The sequence below is a fragment of the Dermochelys coriacea genome, chromosome 9, assembly GCF_009764565.3.
Source record: "Dermochelys coriacea isolate rDerCor1 chromosome 9, rDerCor1.pri.v4, whole genome shotgun sequence".
Classification (NCBI taxonomy): domain Eukaryota; kingdom Metazoa; phylum Chordata; order Testudines; family Dermochelyidae; genus Dermochelys; species Dermochelys coriacea.
The window spans coordinates 64,824,051-64,845,260 of record NC_050076.1 but is presented as its reverse complement, the minus strand read 5'-3'; the positions used below and the strand labels follow the sequence as shown (position 1 = coordinate 64,845,260).

The following is a 21,210-nucleotide window of genomic DNA, read 5'->3' as shown; positions in this document are numbered from 1 at the left end:
TATTTAACAGAGCACCTCAGATGTCATTCTCAAGCCTCTTTGGTTAGCAACTTGCTCATTAACTATTCTGATTTCAACAACTGTCCATGCTATTTTCAACTCTTTGACAAATTGTTTTGCATATTTGCTGTTCATGAACTATTTGAAAGTCACTATTCATGCAGTGTGATTTAGCTGACCAATCACAAGTTATCCTTTCCATACCCTGCTTGGGTGACAAGTGATTTTAAACAGGTGAATAATGGCTGAGACATTAACTGTAGTAGTAAGTTTCAGACTAACATGTATTTGTGCTTATGTGACAGTTTGAGGAAGGCAATATGCTAATGTCAAGTACAGGGTATCTTTCCTTTTCCCTGTACCTCAGTTTACTATGGTTTAGTCTTCTTGTGACTTTGATATATAGATTACAAAGCCAGAAGGGAACAATGTGATTGTGAAATCTGATCACCTGTCTAGTACATGCCATATCAATGTGTTTGAATGAGAAGCTCTTTCAGAAAAAGAGCCAATCTTGATTTAAAAATTGCCAGTGCTAGAAAATCCATCATAACCCTTGGTAAATCATTCCATTGGTTCATCATCAGTTTTAAAACTTTACTCCTTACTTCCAGTCTGAATTTGTCTAGCTTCAACTTCAAGCTATTGGATCTTGTTATATCTATGTCTGCTAAACTGAAGAGCTCATTATCAAATATTCATTCTCCAAGTAGGTAAATCTCTAGATTGTGATCAAGTCACCCCTTCATCTTATCTGTATTAAGCTAAATAGATTGAGTTCCTAGATTCCATCACAAGACACAGTGTATATATTATACACAATTAAATCTCTAATAGGAGAGTGACACAAATCCCTACAAGGAAAACATCTGTAGGAATATAGCAGTTTACTTATAACCGTTGAAACAACTGTGAATATCATCAATGGACTCTTCGGAAGACATCACTTTCAGGGGTTTTTACTGCTTGTTATCCTCATAGTTCAAATGAGAAATATAATTATGCATGCACAAATACACTTCCCTTGGGCTCTTCTCTGGGAGATTTACCCTTCTGAAAAAAGAAAAGGAGTACTTGTGGCACCTTAGAGACTAACAAATTTATTAGAGCATTATGCATAATTAATGCATAATGCTCTAATAAATTTGTTAGTCTCTAAGGTGCCACAAGTACTCCTTTTCTTTTTGCGAATACAGACTAACACGGCTGCTACTCTGTTACCCTTCTGAGTCACTGTGGAATGGTGTCCAATCCATCTGTAGGGCACAGCAACTCCTCAAAGTCTGGGAAACAAGTGATAGTCCCACAGCCTCATTCCAACTCCCGATGAGTCTCTGCAATGGCAGCCTGCAGCTTGCATAGCCTGTAGCAATTCTAGCAATCTTTTTCTCCGGTGAGGTGAGGGATCCTGCAGTCTAAATGTAATACGCTGGCAAGGTCCCTAGAACACAATCTTTACAGCAAATCCTCCTGGTTCCCATGCTGCTTCACTACTCAACCCTGAATCCTCCTTCTCTATTCTGTCCCCCACTCCTCTTCTTTATAAACACCTTCCCTTGAATTCCCATTGGTTCCTTCCTTAGTGGGTAACTCTGGGTACGTCCTGCCAGACTGCCTGCCCACAATGGAAATCATCTGAGTAGCAGCAAGCAGCTAATGTGCATGCTTCGTGGCCACCATATCCAGTTTCTGGGTGACTCTAGCCCACCATTTCACAAATGCAGCCACAGTAGTTTCCTGGGCAGTGCAGGGGAGAGGGGGTTGCATCAGTCCCTCCCTTTTGTCCCTGTTGCTACTGCATGTGCTGCCTCTCTGGAGACACAGGTGGGACAAACAATGTGTAAGGAGCAAGATGAGGTGGTGCGGAAGGGGTGAGAAGGAGAGCGGCAAGACGAGCAGCAGGCGGGGGGCCTGGTGGGGGAGTGTGGAGGGTGAAAGTAAGCCAGTATGCCATGTCGGACTGGACCAGCTTCCCCAAGCTGGCGATTTAAAGGACCCGGGGTTCCCTGTAGTGGGCACGTGGGTGAGGAAGCAAGTGGTGAGGTGAGCGGCGGGTGGGAGGTGAGCGGTGGTCACATGGACAGTGGATGGAGCCCCTCTTTGGGGAGGCTAGGCCCTGACTCCACCTGTTCTGCCCAGGCTCCCCCTCACCCCCAGCAGCTGGAGCACCGAGACCCCCCTGCACCTGGAGCCACAAGCCCCTGCCTGGAGAAGCCCTGTGGCCGGAGGAACCCCAGGCTGGCCAAAGCCCCGAGACCCACGCCCCAGCACCTGCCGGGAGGAGGCCTGGGCTGGCTGCAGCCGTGTGTCTCTTCCTCTCCCCTCCCCTCCCCAGACCCAAGCCACCCAGGTATGTTTTTCATTATTATTTGGACTTCTATTATGTCAAAGCATTTTTAAATATACTTCAGAATCATTATACAGACAACCATTTTTACCAAAAAAGTAAAAGAAACAATAATAAAAAAGACAAGAACATGCAAAGCACCTTAGTTGTGTTTCTATTCTGTTAGGTCCAGTAAAGAATATAAATAACTGGGTATGATTTTTATTATTGAGTCCGCAAAAAAAAAAACCCCAAAAAAACCACCTCAAACCTTACATAAATAAATTACAATGATTTGGATGTATATATGTGCATATTACTTTATTGACTTTACGAAAAATAAATAATTTTAGGAAAAAGTGTCTGTGAGGCCACCAGCACTTGTTGACAACCCCTGCTCTAGACCATCCAGCAGAGTCCTCCTGCTTGGCTCTGGCAAGGTTGCAAGTACTTCGAGCCACCTAAAATAATAACAAGAATTGCATATCCTTCCCTGGTTCCTTCCCATATTTACACCCCAGAATGCTGTGTATTACACTGAGATTTGAGTGCTTTTATTTGTAAAATATTCATGAGTTTGAGTTTTTGCTTTTTAACCTTTTGACCAGCTATTGCATTTACAAGGAAAACCAAAAATAGACAATATGAGCCAGGTGCCATGGAGATAAGTTAACAGTGGGGGGTGAAGGAGGGTGTCAACATATACTGACATTTAAAGTCCTTGATTTCACAATCCGCACCTTGCATTAGACAGATTGTTGGGGAGTTCTTTGTCATTCTGCTGTGTGCAAAAATGTGCTTTGTATCCATGGAGCAATGTGTAGCTTTAACAGTGTGCTTGAGGCACAGCAAGAGCCTCTACACTCATGTCTTGTCCCTGAAGGTTTGTCTTGATCACTAGTAAAAACACGCTCAGAGCTCTGGAGAAACACTTACCTCCATCAGGTTTCAGAGTAGCAGCCGTGTTAGTCTGTATTCGCAAAAAGAAAAGGAGTACTTGTGGCACCTTAGAGACTAACAAATTTATTAGAGCATAAGCTTTCGTGAGCTACAGCTCACTTCATCGGATGCATTTGGTGGAAAAAAAACGAAAGCTTATGCTCTAATAAATTTGTTAGTCTCTAAGGTGCCACAAGTACTCCTTTTCTTTTTACCTCCATCAGTAAAACTACCACTTTGTTTGGCATGACTGGCAGTCTCTGGTCAGAAGAATACCAGGAGTGGCACAGTAAGAGCTTCAAGTCAAGATGGAGGTGAGGTGAGGTGAGGTTAGGTTAGGTTCGGTTCGGTTCGGTTTGGTTCAGTTCTCCCCGCCCCCTTCCAAAACAGTGCAGGGGGAGCTAGGATCAGGATAGCTGAGGTGTTGCTGATGTGGATGTGGGTTCATTTTCTGAACTGGAGGCAGGTTCATTAGCAGCCAGTACCAGAATAGCAGGGAGGCTGTGGGTCAGGACTGAGGTTCATTTTCAGAGCTACACAGAGGAATCTTGCACACCACCTGTCTTTTCCTGCCTCTAGTCCTCACCACTGGACTCTCATTTACATAACCTTGAAAATTTACCTGAGAAAATTGTAAAATAAAAGGGAAATAGAGCAGCAACCTGGCGGTGTTAGCACAAAGAGCTGCAGCAGAACCCCTGACTTGCGAGAAAGGCTCTCCTCCCTCCTTTCCACGGCTTTAGGTGCACTACTCCCACTGAAAGTCACTGCAATTTGCACTCCTAAATCCCATGGGTGTTTCTGAAGATATCCCTCTGGGTAAAAGCAGAGGCTAATGCTTTTCAAACCTTGGTGCCTAAAACTAGACTCCTAAACCCACGTGTCAAGTGGGATTTTCCAAAATGCCCAGTGTTGACCTAACTCTGCTCCCACTTAAATGGCTGCTGCCACTGCCTTCCATGAAAGCCATGCCATGACAGTTAGGCCAAGGCCAAGCAGTTTGGCAAGTGCCACCTGAAGCCATCTTACCAAGGGGCCCGGTTATCAAAGGCGCTGAGTACCCAGCAACTCCCTTTGACTTCGGGGGGTGGCTGTATGCTGAGCAGTTTTGAAGATCAAACAGTTGATATAAAGAAAAGGAGTACTTGTGGCACCTTAGAGACTAACAAATTTATTAGAGCATAAGCTTTCGTGAGCTACAGCTCTTATGCTCTAATAAATTTGTTAGTCTCTAAGGTGCCACAAGTACTCCTTTTCTTTTTGCGAATACAGACTAACACGGCTACTACTCTGAAACCTGTGATTAAACAGTTGATATAGACACCTAACTATGGACAGAAGAATTAAACTTTAGGCACCCAGTTGGGATAAATCTTGGCCAAAAGCTTCAGAACATAAGAATGGCCATACTGGGTCAGACCAATGGTCCATCTACCCTAGTATCCTGTCTTCCCACAGTTCCCAATGCCAGGTGCCCCAGAGGGAACAAACAGAACAGGGCAATTTATTGAGTAATCCATCCCCTCTTGTCCAGTCTCAGCTTCTGGCAGCTGGGAGTTTAGGGACATCCAGAGCAGGGGTTGCGTCCCTGACCATCTTGGCTGATAGCCATTGTTGGCCCTATCCTCCATGAACTTCTCTAATTCTGGATTGAACACAGTTATACTTTTGGCCTTCACAACATCCCCTGGCAAGGAGTTCCACAGGTTGACTGTGGGTTGTGTGAAGAAATGCTTCCTTAGGTTTATTTTAAACCTGCAGACTGTTAGTTTCATTGGGTGACCTCTGGTTCTTGTGTTATGTGAAGGGAAAAATAACACTTCCTTAATCACTCTTTCCACACCAGTCATGATTTTATAGAGCTGTATCATATCCCACCTTAGTTGTCTCTTTTCTAAGCTTCTATTTAGATGCTAAATAGAACTGATAGAATAGTGTACAACTGGAATTCCATCTCTCTCTGTCCTGCTTCAAACACGAGGCGAGCAGGCTGCATTGCCATTCATTCCCCATGTCTTTCTCTTCCCTGTCCCATGGCTATGTTTCCTCAGGCGCCGCACTAATTGCTCTCTGCTGGGTGCCCCAGTGTCCCAGTGCTGTCTGATTATAGGGTTCAACAAATCACCACCTGGTCGGTTTATTTTTACTGTCTCAGCTGGGTTTCCCTTTGTTATTCCCCACCCCACCCCAATGACAGTTGCAGCTGAGCTGAAATAGGCTTCCTTTTATAAGTGCCTTTAAGAAAATAAAGTTTCCTTTATATGAGAAAGTGTTAGGCGCCTCTTTGACTGTGACTGTGAGGAGTCCTTGTGGCACCTTAGAGACTAACAAATTTATTTGGGCATAAACTTTTGTGGGCTATGCCTAAATAAAAGTGCTAGTCTCTAAGGCACCACAAGGACTCCTTGTTGTTAATCTGTATCAGAAAAAACATGGCTACCACTCTGAAATCTTTTACTATGGTAAGAGCTTCCAGAAACTAGTCTCCCAACTGAGGCTAAAGGAAAAGCCAGGATATTTTGGGAAGGCATCATCCCAAAAGGTTGAGCGCAAGGCTCTTGTTCCTACAAAGACTTAAATGTATGCTTAACTTTATGCACAGTGAATAATATCATACCTAGCTCTTTTATAGCACTTTATATCCATAGATCAACCTGTGGAACTCTTTGCCAGAGGATGTTGTGAAGGCCAAGACTATAACAGGGTTAAAAAAAGAACTAGATAAGTTCATGGAGAATAGGTCCATCCATGACTACTACTTCTGTTTTCTAGAAGCTGGGAATGGGCGACAGGGGACTGATCACTTGATGATTGCCTGTTCTGTTCATTCTCTCTGAGGCACCTGGCATTGGCCACTGTCGGAAGACAGGATACTGGGCTAGATGGACCTTTGGTCTGACCCAGTAGGGCCGTTCTTATGTTATGTTCTTAGATCTCAAAGCACTTTACAAAGGAGTTCAGTATCATCATCCTCATTTTACAGATGGCCAAACCGAGACACAGAAAACTGAAATCACTTGCCCAAGGTCACCCGCCTCTGCATTCCAGTCTAGTTCTCTATCCACAAGGCAACTCTGCCTCACACTGACTTAATTAATCCCATTGACTAAAGTCTTTGCAGCATCTGGTTCTTGGGATTGTGTGGAAATCTGCATTTCATTCTGCAGGAGTTTGTGGGAACTTTCTCTTGGGGCTGGGTCTGAATTTCATTTTGGGGTCTGGATTCAAACTGAAATGTAGTTGAAACTGGAGCATTTCATCTGGTTTTTGCATCCAAACTGGGAATCTCAATTCTGCACCTCAGCAATTTTTCATTTTAGAGTGGGGAATGCTCACTTGTGAATCCATAAGGCATGGACCTATCCTTATGATTCCAAGTCAGACTGCAATCCAGAAGGTCTGTATATTCCTCATTCTGGACCAGATGACACAAATTTGGATTTACGTGCCTAACTTTAAAAGTCCACAGCAATAAGGATGGGCCCAAGGTGCAAAAATGTGGCTCTAGATATGAATTTGTGCACAGTCCGGTGTGTTTTGGAGGCAGCATTTGGATAGAATCACACTACCCTTGATAAGCTGCAGCCAATCAGAAAGATGCACATTCACATGCAAGTAGAGTTCTTAGGCTCTTCAGTTAACTTGCTGAATGTTGACTGGCCTTTTTAAAAATGCCTTTTCTCCTTGCTATTTTATGGTTCATTAATTGATACCTTTGTGGGTGGCGGGAGAGAAGGCTTTTTGGTCAATTTTCTAGCAAGCTGACAGAAATTCTCTTTGGTGTGACAGGGATAATGCTGGTGGAATGACCAATATCTCCAGTCGGGAAACCCGATTCTAATCTAAAAGGCAGTATGTATGTGTTTAATTCAGTTTGCCTTGTAAGTGTTTTAGGATACCTTGACTATGAAAAGCTCTCTCTCCATCCAAATTTCATTCCAGCTCCTTCAGGCAAGAAAGCAATTTAGTGTATGAGGTATTTCCACGGGATATTTGAAATTTGATTTGCTGAAATTGTCCTTAAACTTCCCAGGCATTTGAAACCATGCTGAAATATGTCAAATGAAGGCAATTTCAAAACACTTACCTGTCCTCTTTCTGTGAGCCTCAATACCAAGAAGGTTACCATGACAACAATGCCCACTCTCCAACTGGTCGAATTAATTATTTGTTTTCAAATGATGTCACTATTAGCTGTATTTCAACCAAATTGCGCAAACCATCTCCATAGACAACCGAACTACAAAAAGCCCAATGATGCAGGCCAACAATTATGCTCTAAAATTAGCAAAGTAAAATGTCATGAAACAATGATGGTTAACCTATAAAAATATATATAAAAGGCCATTAAATAAAAAAAACAAACTGTAAACTTCTTCATATGTAAAAAAAGAGAATGGGTCTGACTTTGATAAAATTAGGGCTCGCCTAATTAAGACAATTGTAGACAAAAATTAGTCCACTTACCCAATTTGTGTGCACAATCCGAGTGCAAATTAAGCGTGCAATTGTTCTCACGTTAATGGATCCAAAGTTTGTAAACATGACTCTCAACAAGATCTGGTAGCACTTTTTTTGGCATATCTCAGAATCTCACTCTGCTCTTTGTGGATTCTGTGTTGGATCAAAAAGCATTAGGGCAAATGTTCTGTATTGCATCCCACATCATGACATAGTCTCTGCACAGACAGATCAAACATACAGGATGGTCCAGATCCTCATATAATGAACTCTGGTGTATCTTCAATGAATGGCAGAGCTGGTTGGACACTGGAAAATGCTGATTCATCACATTGAAAATGTTTTGCAGGAATTTGCCAAATTAGGTCTGATGGAAGATGGGCAGATTTTGAAACTTGTCTGCCAGTTCACCCACCCAGCTCCTTCGCAATCTGCCTGGCAGACTGCCTCCTTATCGGGGCTCTAGGGTCTTCCAGGGACCGCAGCTCCAGGACGGCCCAGCCATGCAGACTGCCCCAGCATCAAGAACCCCAGGACTTCCAGGATCCTTGCCATAGAACTGAAAGCCTGGAAGCCCTGGCAGCAACAGCTGAGCCTAAAGCCTTAGAACTTAAGCTCCCTGGTGAAATTTTGTTTCAAACTCTTGGATCTGATCCAAACTATCTGAGGTTTGCACAAGAATAGTGGGAAGCTGTTGTGGAGAGGAGAGCCCTGGGGAACCTTTTGCAAAACCAGGAGCCTATACCAAAAGGATGGTCTTCCCCTTAACCAAAAGGTTACCAGGCTGTTGCCAATTGCAATATGCTTAATGCAGTACCAGCTTTCAGATCAGACCTGTGATAGGAACAGAGGGTTTGTGATACCCATCAAGGCCAATATCTGCCTTTAGCAGTGACTACCTCTGGCAGTGAATTCATAATGCTACATGTGATTAGAGAGATGTACAATGACACTTATAATGATCTATATAGTGCTTCTTTGCTACCTATCCCTAAAACATTAATAAATAAACAGCTTCATCTGGTTGGGAGAATTCTAGTCATGATAAAAGGGGTTTGTTAATGGATCCACTTATTCCTCAGAAATAGGGTTGCCAGGCATCTGGTTTTCGACCAGAACGCCCGATTGAAAAGGGACCCTGACGACTCTGGTCGGCACTACCAACTGGGCCATTAAAAGTCCAGTTGGTTGCGCAGCGACGACCCACAGCTAAGGCAGGCTCCCTGCCTGCCTTAGCTCCGTGCATCTCCTGGAAGTGACCAGCATACCCTGGGGCCTCTAGGCACATGGGCAGTCAGGGAGGTTCTGCACACTGCCCCCATCCTGAGTGCCAGCTCCGCAGCTCCCATTGGCTGGGAACTGCGACCAATGGGAGCTGTGGGGGTGGCACCTGTGGGTGGAGGAAAGTGTGTGGAGCCTATCTGGCCTAGGGGCTGCAGGGACCTGGTGGCTGCTTCCTCAGAGATGTGGTAAGTGCCACCAGGATCCCGCATCCCAAACTCTCTCTCGCACCCAACTCCCTGCCCCACCTGGAGTCTCCTCCCACACCCAAACTCCCTCCAGGAGCATGCAGTCCACACACCCCTTCCAACACTGCAACCCCCTGCCCCAGCCTGGTATCCCGTCCTGCACCCCTAACTCCTCATCCCTGGCCCCACCCCAGAGCCCACACCCCCAGCCGGAGCCCTCACCACCACCTGCCCCAACCTGGAACCCCCTGTGGTAGCCCAAACCCCTCATCCCCAGCTCCACCCCAGGGCCCATACCTCCAGTTGGAGCACTCACCCTGCTCCTACACCCCAACCTTCTGCCCCATCCCAGAGCCCTCTCCTGCACCCTGACCCCCTCATTTCTGGTCCCACCTGGAGCCTGTACCCAGAGCCCATATCCCCCACACCCCACCTCCCTGCCCCAGTCCACTGAAAGTGAGTGAGGGTGGAGGAGAGTGAGTGATGGAGTGAGCGGGGGTGGGGCCTTAGAGAAGGGGCCAGGCAGGGATTAGAAAGTTGGCAAACCTACTCAGAAGAAGGAGTTCTTCATTTTCCCATGAAACATCAGGTATTGACAATGCTGGAAGCCACATTGGATGGAGGAGTGATTTTTGTCATGCCCAGCAAATCCTGTGCTTGTATATTTGCCTATGAGAAAATTGTCTCTCTTTCTTTCTTTCATGCTGGCTAGACCTCCCTGAGGATGTCAGTGCTCCATCCACCAAACAGGTGCGGCAAATTGAGGACAATTTCCAACACTGCCCCATCAGTCTGACTCCTGATCTGCAGCAAGCAGTTAAGGCTGAGAGGAGAGTTCAGACTCTAAACCTATTCAATCCTCTGTGTGGAAACTGCTAGGAAAGGGACTGAGACAGCCGCTTGGGCCATCACACACTATCAGATGAGAAAAGAATTCTGGGCATGACCAAAACAGACCTGGATTGACCGGGTCCACGCTGGGAGGAGAGTGGTCTATGCTTACTTTAGTCTGTACTAAACTGGGCAGACACTGAGGCTGAGTCTTGCTTACTCCATTCCTACTCTTGTGGTAGAGACCAGGGCGTGTGTAGAGAAAATAAAGGTGGCTTTAAGTCTTTGCATTCCCTATATCGTAGGACCATGTAGTGGTCTAACCAGGCTCCAGTGTAAGTTTCCTATGAGCCCTGGAAAGCAGAGAATAGCCATAGTGCAGTGCAATCCAACCACATCTTTGGCATACCTGTGATCCACTCCCTATCCTGGAGCCTGAGAGTAGGTCCTTCTGCCTATTCTACACTTAGCAGGTAGGTTCTCCGCACAGGATTATTTCTTAGGAAACCATTTCTGCCTACAGTCAGGCCATATCACACTGCCTAAGTGGTGTCAACAGGACTAATCATAGCTGGGAATCCAGCCTACTGTCTCACATTGCTAAATTCCCGGAGCCCCTATGTTGTACCACTTGTCTCTCCCCGCCCCCCACATCCTGCCATGGAGAATGGAGAGGAGAACATGTTTCTCTACATGGAGGTGTAAAGCACTGAGAGCCAGGGGCAGTCTAGAGAAACTAAGTTTTGTAGGAGGAGAATCTGCCCTGCTTCCTATTCTTCTCAGGATTTACAAAGGGGGGTGGGGATTTACCACCTTAATTTTAGCTAAGTGTGAAAATGGGGGAGGGGAGGGGTCATAAGTTTTTTCTGACACATCCAGTTTAAATGAACAATATTTGTTTCTTGTTGAAAAGCATGAAATTCCCCACTGGGTTTCAATAAAGACCACAATGTGCCATCCATGAAATTATGAAGAATTAATAAAAAATAAGTCCCATAACAATTAATTTAAGTGGGCTTCATGAGACACACTAGCAAATTAAAATAACAACAAAAAAAAATCCAGCTGCCACGTTCCCTTAAAAGCAATCTCTCTCTCTTTGTCTCTCAAAGCAGACATGGAAACGGAGAGGTTGACTTATCTGCAGCCAGTGACACACAGTGGGTCACTTTTGCAAAACGGCTATCGGTCACAGCAGGCTCAGTAATGCTGATTATAATCAAGGTCTTATTTCTGAACACAACTGACAATTCACAGAGTCTGTGATTTGAAATGCTGGTCCCGATGGGAGCATTGAGAATGCAGCACTGATCAGTCCAGATGCAATCTTCTTTTACATTCTAGCAAACAACATCCCAGAGCCCAGTGCATTCTTGTGGCTACTGTTTGTGATGAGCTGTGTGCATTTTTTGGTACTCATGAAAGCGAAGGGGCTGATACTGATTGGAATCAAGCATATTGCAGGCAATGCTCTATACCTCCTGAGAGTTGCTCAGCACCTTCCAAAATGTGCCAAGCTAGCTTTTCCGCTTAGCTCTGCCAACACAACTTAGTCTCAAATCGCCAATACTTCAGGATCGTCTCATAAAATTCATTACACCCAGTTCCTTTTCTGCTACTCCCTCTGCCATTCCAATCAATAAATCAGGCCAACATAAGTAAGATTTAAATTGCAACATACCCACCACTCCAATTTAATGTTCTTCCCACATCTCCCTCTGTGTTCCTTTCTCCTACCCTTTGTCTGGCTTGTCTAGTTGGACTGTAAATTCTTTGGGGCTAAGTCAGCTCACTACACAATGGGGTCTTGTCATAGTCTGTAGCCCTTCAGCTGGCTTCTCTCAGCAGGCTCCTTTAAATTGCCCTCACCTGGTTCCACTCAGACTGACAGCAAAGTCGTGTGAAACAAACAGAACACCAAACAAAACCTTCATAACAAAAGTCCTTCCCTGCCGCCCGCCCGCCCGCCCAGGGCATAGTCTTCCAGCCTTCCTCCACCACTTGATGGTCAAGTCAAGCCATCTCAGTCCTTTCTCCCCTGGGCAAGGGGAAGTCAGCAAGCAATCAGTCCTTCTGCTAATGGCTCCCTCCTATAAGGGAAGAGGCAGATTTATAGACTGCCCTCTTTCCCAGAGCTTGTCCTGGTTTGCTGGGAGAGATGGGAGCCATGTTCCACTCTTCACTATATGGGTCCTCTGCCTGAACCCTTAAAGAAACAGTAGTCTGGGGTTTATCCTCAGACACTAACTATTACCCTGGAACCACCTCCAGCATCTGTCCCTGCAATTCAGTAGGTCCTCATCTGCGCCAGAATTCCTGATTTGCCTCTCTGGCCTTAAAGGATCAATGTATCCTATTACATGCCTCCATCTTGACTGGAGTCTCTTGGCATTCCTATAATACAAATAAGTAATAACGTTATCTGTTGTTTCTAATAAGCCTGTATCTTATTATCTGCTCTACCAGTGCAATAAACACTCTCTTCTGCTATGCCTCTCCTACTGAATTCTCCTGGCTCTATGTATTTCCATTAGTACTTCACTTCTTTGGACAATATCATCTGTCCCTCTCTATTCCGTCTTCCCCAAATTCAGATAAATAAGCAGCACTATAGTGAATCTCTTTTCATCACTGTATTTTTGCCTTCAGAATCAGAAAGATCTTTCCATACTAAGCCCAACCCTGTGGAGTTTTGACTATGTAAAAGCTGAGTAACAAATGAATAAGGACTTCAAGTTCCAGCAGCCTAATCTTGTTCTTTCTTTCTTTCTTTCTTTCTTTCTTTCTTTCTTTCTTTCTTTCTTTCTTTCTTTCTTTCTTCAGGAATAAACATATGAGCCCCCAAATCCAAAGCCCACGGTCACCATCCATCTGCCACAGCAGCTGTGAGCCTGACCATCCCTTATACTCCTATGTCATCTGAATTTTGGAGCAAGAGGGTGGATTGAGCTGAATACTGCAAATTCTAATGCATCACTTTTTGTTCAAGGTTGCTATATGTTTGGAGACATTGTCCCGCCAGCAAGACCCCAGTGCAGCATCCAGATAGCATGCAGGGAAATCCAGGGAGGGAGAACGATGTTTCACTCCTCTCTCTACAGAGCCTCTACAGTAGAGCTGGTTAAAATGATTTTGCACACTAATTTTTTTCCTAAAAAATATTGGCTCCTCCCCCACCCTAAAACAAAACTTTTTGAGAACAATTGCCAGCATTATTGTCATTTCCATGCTGTATTTTATTACTGAAAACAGTATTTTCTTAGTGAAAACCCCTGTGCCATTTATCACTAGCTGCATGCTGAGGGAAAAGTATCCGTCGTGAGGGCCAGACTCTCTGGGGTGGGTGATTTCATCTTACCTAATCTAGCTAGCTGAAGACTTTTAAATATTTTAACCATAATAATTTTATTCATGCCCTAAGGAATTTAGTCGGATAGAAATAATGCTTTGTTATTAAAGATTTATAGGTTGCCACACTTTAAAAAATGTGTTTTATGCAGACTAAAGATATCATCACATTTAGCTTGTAAAGCAGTTAATAGCATGTTCCCAGCTATCGTGCCAGTTAATATTCTCCAGTGTAGTCAACCTTCTATGCAGTGCTGGGTTTGGTGCAATACAATTCGGTCCCTTCTTTCTTCTGTTCTGGCACTGCCTAGCAAGAAATAGGTTGGATTTTATACATTTTTGAGGCAGAAAGGACCATTATGAATATCTAGTCTGACCTTTGCATAGCATGGCCCATTGAATTTCACCTGGAGATTTCTGTATTGAGTATGTAGCTTGTAATTGAATGAAGGCTTTTACTGTAGTCATACCTGTGATTTTTACATCATAACACTACAGTGCCTGTTAAAAAAATCCTGCAGTGGTTTCAAGATATTTTATTTTCCATGGAATGTTTCTTTTTAAATGGGTAATATATTTAATACGCTCTGTCAATGGGACTACTTCTTGCATGCAGCAGATGCATCATCCAGGCTCCAAGAACCACCTCCCTGCTCACCATTCCCTAACACATCAACTCCCCTTTGGAATTCAGCACATTCTGCTTGAAGAAAATAAGTGCTCAGAATTTGTTAAAATATGAATTTTTATTTATTTTTTTCAGTTGGAGTTTGAGAAAGTATGGAGAGCAGATGACGGGATGATGTAATTCAGTGAAGAGACTGTACAGTCCCGTCTGGTGTAATATAGCAGGAGATTAATTCTTGGGTTGGAAGAATCTTCCTCATCCACTCAGATCATTGGTCTCCGTCATCCAGTTTCTGTTTCAAATCTCTCCTCAGAAGTTTGTAGTGTTTTATTTATTTGCTTAACATTTTCCCTTGCTTTAACTTATCAAAAAAGCTAAAAGCTGCAAAAAATCACAGGACTCTGAGCCCCACCTATTAAAACCAGGCGCATTAGGTTTCCAGCAAAGGTTGAAAATTACACTTCAGAAATACAAACAGCATTAAACATTGCACCAAAAAGCATTCGAAACACACATCTCAGAGACCGAGAGACAGAGAGATCACAGTTTCCATAAGAAATCCTTTAAGAAGTTTGCTAATAGCCAGTCAAGAAAGAAAATAAAGTCAACAATTTTTTTTAAAAAAAAATCTCTATTTCTCAAGTCGTTAATTATTTACAGCTGCGCTCTTAGGAGTAATAAGAGGATTGTCATGCATTAAACTGCTGCTCACTAAGTTCTTTCCCATAGTGGAGTAAAGACAGTCTTTCAAGATGGGACACAAAACAGAAGAGGCAACACGGGAGCAGATTCAACCTGAGGCAGCAGAACGAAGCTGTCTCTGGTGTTTTGTTGCAGGGTGTTTTTCATTGTGATGGACTGCCTTGGCATTTTGCTCATGAAACGTTACCAACATCTGTGATCAGACACCAACACTGCGGCTAAAGAAATGGCTGGTGCTGCCATCTTGAAGTCAGATATTGTCCTATAGAGCTCAAAAGGCCAATGGGCAGTGAGAGTCTAAATGATTTGTTGTCACATGACAGGACAATAGTGTGATTACAAAATACTACCTCATCTGTTTAATTAAAGGGACACCTTCAACTTGAAATCTAGTCCATTAAAAGAAATGTGATGAAAATTATCCCCGTTCCACGATCCTACTCCCAAGTTTTGGGTTGTTACAATCAAATTGTTATTATTTGTAATGTCCTCCCCCTTCCTTGTTGCTGCATGAAAAGCAACGGGGAAAACTGGCTGACTATAGAAGGGAATGCAGAAAGTTGCAGATCCTACAGTATTTAGGCACCTAACTCCTATTGAAATCAAAGGGAGTTTGGTGCCTAAATACCTTGGAGGATTTGGACCAAAGGGCCAAATATACAAAATAAGCCAATATTCAGACAGAAATGGGGTTGTCAAGTTGATGGTCCCTTTAAACAGCATTGAGTAAAGGCTGTAGCCAATACCCTTTGAAGTCAATGGGAGTCTTTCTGGTGATGTCAATACATATTGGATCGAGCGCTGTGCTCGCTCACTCTACTCGGTAGAAGGGATCCTTAGATCCAGGTACAAAAGTTTCTCTGCATCGGTAGGTAACAAGTGCTAAGTGGTACTTAAAAAGTTGTTTGACAGAGAACATCTCTTCCCTTAGGTTTGTGTGAAATTCCCACTTCACCAATATTGGCTTTCATGGTATTTCTGGTGATGAAATATCAGCACCAGTGCAGGATCCAGCCCTTATTCATGAAGGCTTTAGACTTTCTATATCAGGACATGCACCATTACTATTGACTTCAAGGGACGTTGCACATGTGTTTGAAGACAGAACTAAACCTGATTTGTTTGTGATTGGTGGTATTCTTGGCTTTCTAGATATATCATACAGTGACTCCCCACAATAACTAGTTGTAGTATAAAATGTCCTGCTGTCCTGTGATGGAATGTGAGAAGCCATGGCAGCTGATGATGCAACTGAAGCGTGGTGTGTAATCATTCTTGGTGCCCAACAGAGAAGCCAGAGAAAAGAAGGTAAGGGAGTTAAACCAGGCCACCACTGCAAGAGGATCCACTGTTGTTAATGCACACTGGAACAGCTACGTGTTGTCCATCTTATACGTTCAGGTGGGTATCAACAGGTGGGTATTCTCTTTGGCTTATACTGTATGATAGTCTTGCTCCACAAGACCCCAAGTGCCTAACCTGCAATGGCCCCAGTTATAATTAGTATGCAGGTTCAGTTTGGAGAACCAGACAAATAAGCATCAGCCCACTTGGCCAGAAGCTGTCTGGTGAAAGGACCAGTGTGCTTTCACCTCCGGCTACAGGGTGGTGGCTGTACTGAACTTTTGCATAGCAGCACCCCATTTTGGCCACAGCCAGGAACTGCTCCCACCCCAGCTCTTTGATGGTGCCGGAAGCTTGATTTGCTCCTTGCACTGTCTGCTGCAGCAGCTTGGGGTGCTCTGTCCCACCCCACTGCAGAAGCATCTTCTCCTCAGGCCTCCAGGCCCTCTCCCATGCTTCCCTCAGCAGTCAGGTTGCAAGACCAGTTTGTCTCCAGGGATACAGAGAAGCCTGGGTGACTGAATGTGAGGCTGGGTGACTGGCCTACTGGGTATGTGGCTGGCTGGGTGGAGATGACTGGGTGTGGGTGAGGAAGAGAATGAATGAATGAGTGGGAAGATAGGAGCAGAGGGACTGAATGGAGTTGGAGAGCAAGAGAAGGAACAAGTAGGAAATGAGGAAAAGAAGAAGCCAAGAAGATGGAGAATAGGAAGCTTGAGAGGCAGAAAGGGATCGGAAATAAGGTAAACATGAAGCAGGGCAGATTTCAAAAACAATAATAGAACTGAAAGCAGCTGAGCCTGCAGACTGGGGTTGACTCCTACAGTAAAGAGGCCACATGCTGGGTTTGGTGGTCTGTCCTATCTAGTGGCACCGAGACCACTTAAAGAGAGAGATAAAATTAGTCTGTTCTACAGCCTTAGCTAACAGCCAGTTGGCTTTTTAGCTCATGCGGTAGAGGTTCATGCACTAAGCTTCAGAGATCCCAGGTTTGATCCTGCCTGCCAATGACTGGGGTCTGTCGGCATTACAAGTGGGGGCTCGTCCGGGATTCCAACTGGGAAATCTCTGAAGCTCAGGATGTGCTTCCTCAGCTAGCACTAGGGGAAGTATGTAACCCACACACCTCCTGGGTGTGGTGTTCTGTCCCATCTAGTGGCACCGAGACCACTTAGAAAGAGAGATAAAATGAGTCTGCTCAATAGTCAGTTGGCTTTTAGCTCATGCTCTAGAGGCTCATGCACTAAGCTCCAGAGGTCCCAGGTTCGATCCTGCCCATCTACAACTGGGGTCTGTCAGCATTACACATGCACACTCATGGTCTCTAGAGAGAATACCTGGTGGTATGGGCGGCTTTGCCTGTCTCGCTCATCGCTCTTGAGTCATGCTGGTCAGCCCGAAAAAACCTTTACACCACTGACACCATACTGTGCTATCATGTTACCCTAATCTCTGTGTGCATGTGGCTATAGAGCAAGGCATATATATGTGTCTATTTCTGGTCACATGCAATATTTCTGAGGCCTGCTCTAACTATCGCTTCACATATTGCTCCTATCTATCTGGCTGTACTAGGTGTTTGTATGTCCCCTGCCACTGCAGAGTCTGAAAAACTCCCAAGTATTTAGCAATCACTCTCTCTCTCTCTTTCTTCCTTCCTAGCCTCCAGAAGAAAGCTTGATTAGTTCATGGAGATAACTTTGTTTTTGCTTGTGTTGTTTGTGCCCACCTGGCATGGACGCTGTGCAAAGCCACGGGAAGAAGAACATAAATGACTTCCTGTGCCCAGCTGCAACAGACCCTGCCGTCAGGCCCCAGGAAGAGAAGAAACACAAGTGAATCTCTGTGTCTCGCTGGAACAGGGCCTGGGGACAATCCCCCCGCTGCAGAAGAGAAGAATCGGAACAGGATTGCTGTAGTTAGCTGGAACGGACTCTGGTTACAGCCCACATGAAGAGAAGCAATTAAGCCAAGATTTCTGTTCTCCCCTGGGCATAGATGCCAACAGGAGAAGGGTTTGTGGCTTTGTGTGGCCACCCAAGCATTTTCTGAACTGCTAGCTGGCATTACTGGATAGTTCAGCTCTGCATACCATTTGGCTAACTGCATTTTTGAGGGAATAACTGCATTCAGTGAGCTGGGCATTTGAAAGTCATGCTGCCTTCCTGACAACATCCTACTGTCCCTGTCAGTAATGAATGGGCAGAGTCAGTAAAAGTTGTGCCCTGCGTCGGTACATTTTCTTGACAGGTGCTTGGAGCCCTTCCGGCAGTGTCCTTGGTACCAGGCAACAATCCATTACCGCGCCCCGAATACAGATAGGATTCGTTCTCTCTCATCCCCACGCTTCCTGCTGCCCTCGGGCAATTTGGGGAGGATCTGAGAGGGACTCGGATCTCTCTTAGCCCTGTTTTTATGCAGATGTAGCAGAGAAAGAAAGAATTTAATAAAAATGGACATTTCCCTTGCTCTAGAGAGGAAGTGTTTTTACTTTTAAATACACCGAGCTTGTGAGCCACAACTCTTCCCCCGCCCCCCCAAGCACTTGGCTGACTGAATAATAACAAGGCCAAATACTAAATATTTCTGCCTTGAAGCCATCAGTATCATACAGAGCCATGGCCTCTTTGCAAACCGCCTTCAGGAGCAGTTTAGCTTGACACAAGGAGAAGATTGTTTTTACTTTGGCATTAATAAAGTGTTTAAGTTTTCATGAATGCTCAGCCCTCCCCCACTTGCTGGAAACCACAAAAGACCCTGAAAACTGTAGATTGAGAGAGAGAGAGATGGGAGGGCATTTGATCTAGGGGCAGGTGACACCTCGCAGTCACATGAGAGATGGGACCAAAGTGGGGAGGACCCCATCCAGGTACTTCTGGCTTGTGGCTGTACCATCCATTGATCTGCTCCGGGATAGCATGAGAAATTCTTGACTTGTCAAGTACCCAAATTCAGAACAGCATAAGCCGATTCAACAGCTCATGCCAACACATGAAGTAATGGACTACTTTAAGATGCCGCTTCCTTAAACAGTGCTAACTGTGCTAGCCCTTAGATAGGCATATGCCTTTAAGAAACATTTTCCTTTAACAGCTCTTTCTCTTTAACAGCATTACCTCTTAAGAACACCTGTCCCCTTAACACTGTTGTCTCTTAAGCAGGTTTATCCTTTTAAAGTGTCTCTGCATTTAACAGCATGAATATTAAACCACTCTGTCCTTTTAACAATCTTATCCCATAAGCACGTCTCTCTCTGTAAAAAGACAATTTCTAGAGCAGCTTCATGCTTTTCACAGCTCTGTCCCTTGAATAGGTTTATCCCTTTGGCAGGTCTATCCCCAGTAAAGCCATTTGCTCAGTAATGTCCCTTTAACAGGACCCCTCTCTCTTTAGGCCTTGCTCCCTCTGTGAGATAATGCCATGAGTGTTAGATTAAGGTGTCAGCTCCACTTGGTTTCAGAGTAGCAGCCGTGTTAGTCTGTATTTGCAAAGAGAAAAGGAGTACTAGTGGCACCTTGGAGACTAACAAATTTATTTGAGCATAAGCTTTCGTGAGCTACAGCTCATTTCATTGGATGCATGCAAGTGAGCTGTAGCTCACGAAAGCTTATGCTCAAATAAATTTGTTAGTCTCTAAGGTGCCACAAGTACTCCTTTTCTTTTTGTGAATACAGACTAACACGGTTGCTACTCTGAAACCTCTGCACTGTGACATCATTCCCTGATTCCTATTCATTCCTTTAGAAGAGGAGCATTATCAAGGATCCATTACTATTGTCTCTCCTATCCTCAGCTGTGTGGTCTGGGAAACTGCAGGGGGGAGCCGGCCAAAGACTGATTCCTGCACAACAGCTGCAGAAGCAGCCAAAGCAGGAACTGCTGGACACATGATAATTCGTACAGTTTGACTGGGCTTTCCCTGCCCTTGTTTGCTTCAGTCCCCTCCCACCCCACCACACAATCTTTTCACTGCAGACTCACTCCACCTCAGACCTTCTTCCCTGCCCTCTTTTCACTAGCTCTGTCCCCCTCCTGCTTCTCCCTTCCCTTGTCTTTCTGTTGGCTAATCCCTCCCTAACTAAACTCCCACCCTCCAAAAAATCATAGCACTGGCATAGTGTCTGCCACCATCACATTGATCACTCTGCTTGCATGTTATATTTCGAGATGGTCAGAAACACTTTGACAGAACCGTTTTCCATCAGAGGGTGCAGTTCTGTCGAAAGTGAAGCACTTCATGAAATTGTCAACTTTGCCAAAATTTCATTTAGCAGAAAATGAGGGGGAAAATGTTCTAACAATGTTCTGTTTTGACATTTTCCAAATAAAATATTTAGATTTTTCCTTTCATTTTGATTTTTTAAAATTGTGGCTTATATATATTATATAATATAAACTAAAAGAGGCCAAAGTCAACACAAAACATTGAGATGTACCTGAAACAAGATGGTGGGTTTTAAAATTTCTTTCACGGAGAATTTTGAAATGTTGGGGTTTCATTTCTAAACAGAACAAAATCAAATGACCGAATATTAAATTGCTCCATGAGAAAAAATTTCCCTTTTCTGCCCAGGTCTAGTAGTTCCTGTATCTGCCTTGTTGATTTAGAGTGTAAGCTCTTCAAAGCAAGTCTCTACTCCTCTGTGCTTGCTCAGTGCCTAGCACAATGGTGACCCAAACTTGGTTGTTCCTTAAGCACTACCATAATAAACATGACTGCTAATAATCTATAAGCTAGTGTTAAGCACAGGCCTTCTCTGGGGTTCCTTTAGCAAGGTAAATTGATGAACAATCTAGTGTTAACTGGAAGGACAAGTCCTAATCTCAGCCTCCAATAGAAAAGAACATTCTCTGTTCCCTGATATCAGCTGGCAGGGAGTGTTAAACCATTTATTTGTAACTATTTATTTATTTGTTTATTTATAACTATCTTTCCAAAACGCTTCCTCGCTTGGAAGCAAAACTACAAATCCTATTTGTTTTGTTGTTTTTTTAACCAAAGGATGCCAGTCTCTCTGCCTCCAGCTGGCATTCTGCAGCGCACATCAGTGCCAAGTTTTGGTGGGAACATACTTGGCTTTTGCTCAGTGTTAACACACACTTGGGAAGTGAGCAATTTATCAGGCAGACACCTAAAATCTAAAAGTAACATGGTGGGGTGA

General features: G+C 44.3%; 1 long non-coding RNA gene across 1 annotated transcript; it reads left to right on the top strand.

Annotated features, from left to right (window-relative positions):
* The first annotated feature begins 235 nt into the window (after window positions 1-235).
* Window positions 236-18,516, top strand: LOC122455750. The gene is made up of 4 exons (XR_006274202.1): window positions 236-333; window positions 12,850-13,015; window positions 15,857-16,105; window positions 17,711-18,516. It is a non-coding gene; the product is annotated as an uncharacterized LOC122455750 (long non-coding RNA).
* Window positions 18,517-21,210: the final 2,694 nt, after the last annotated feature.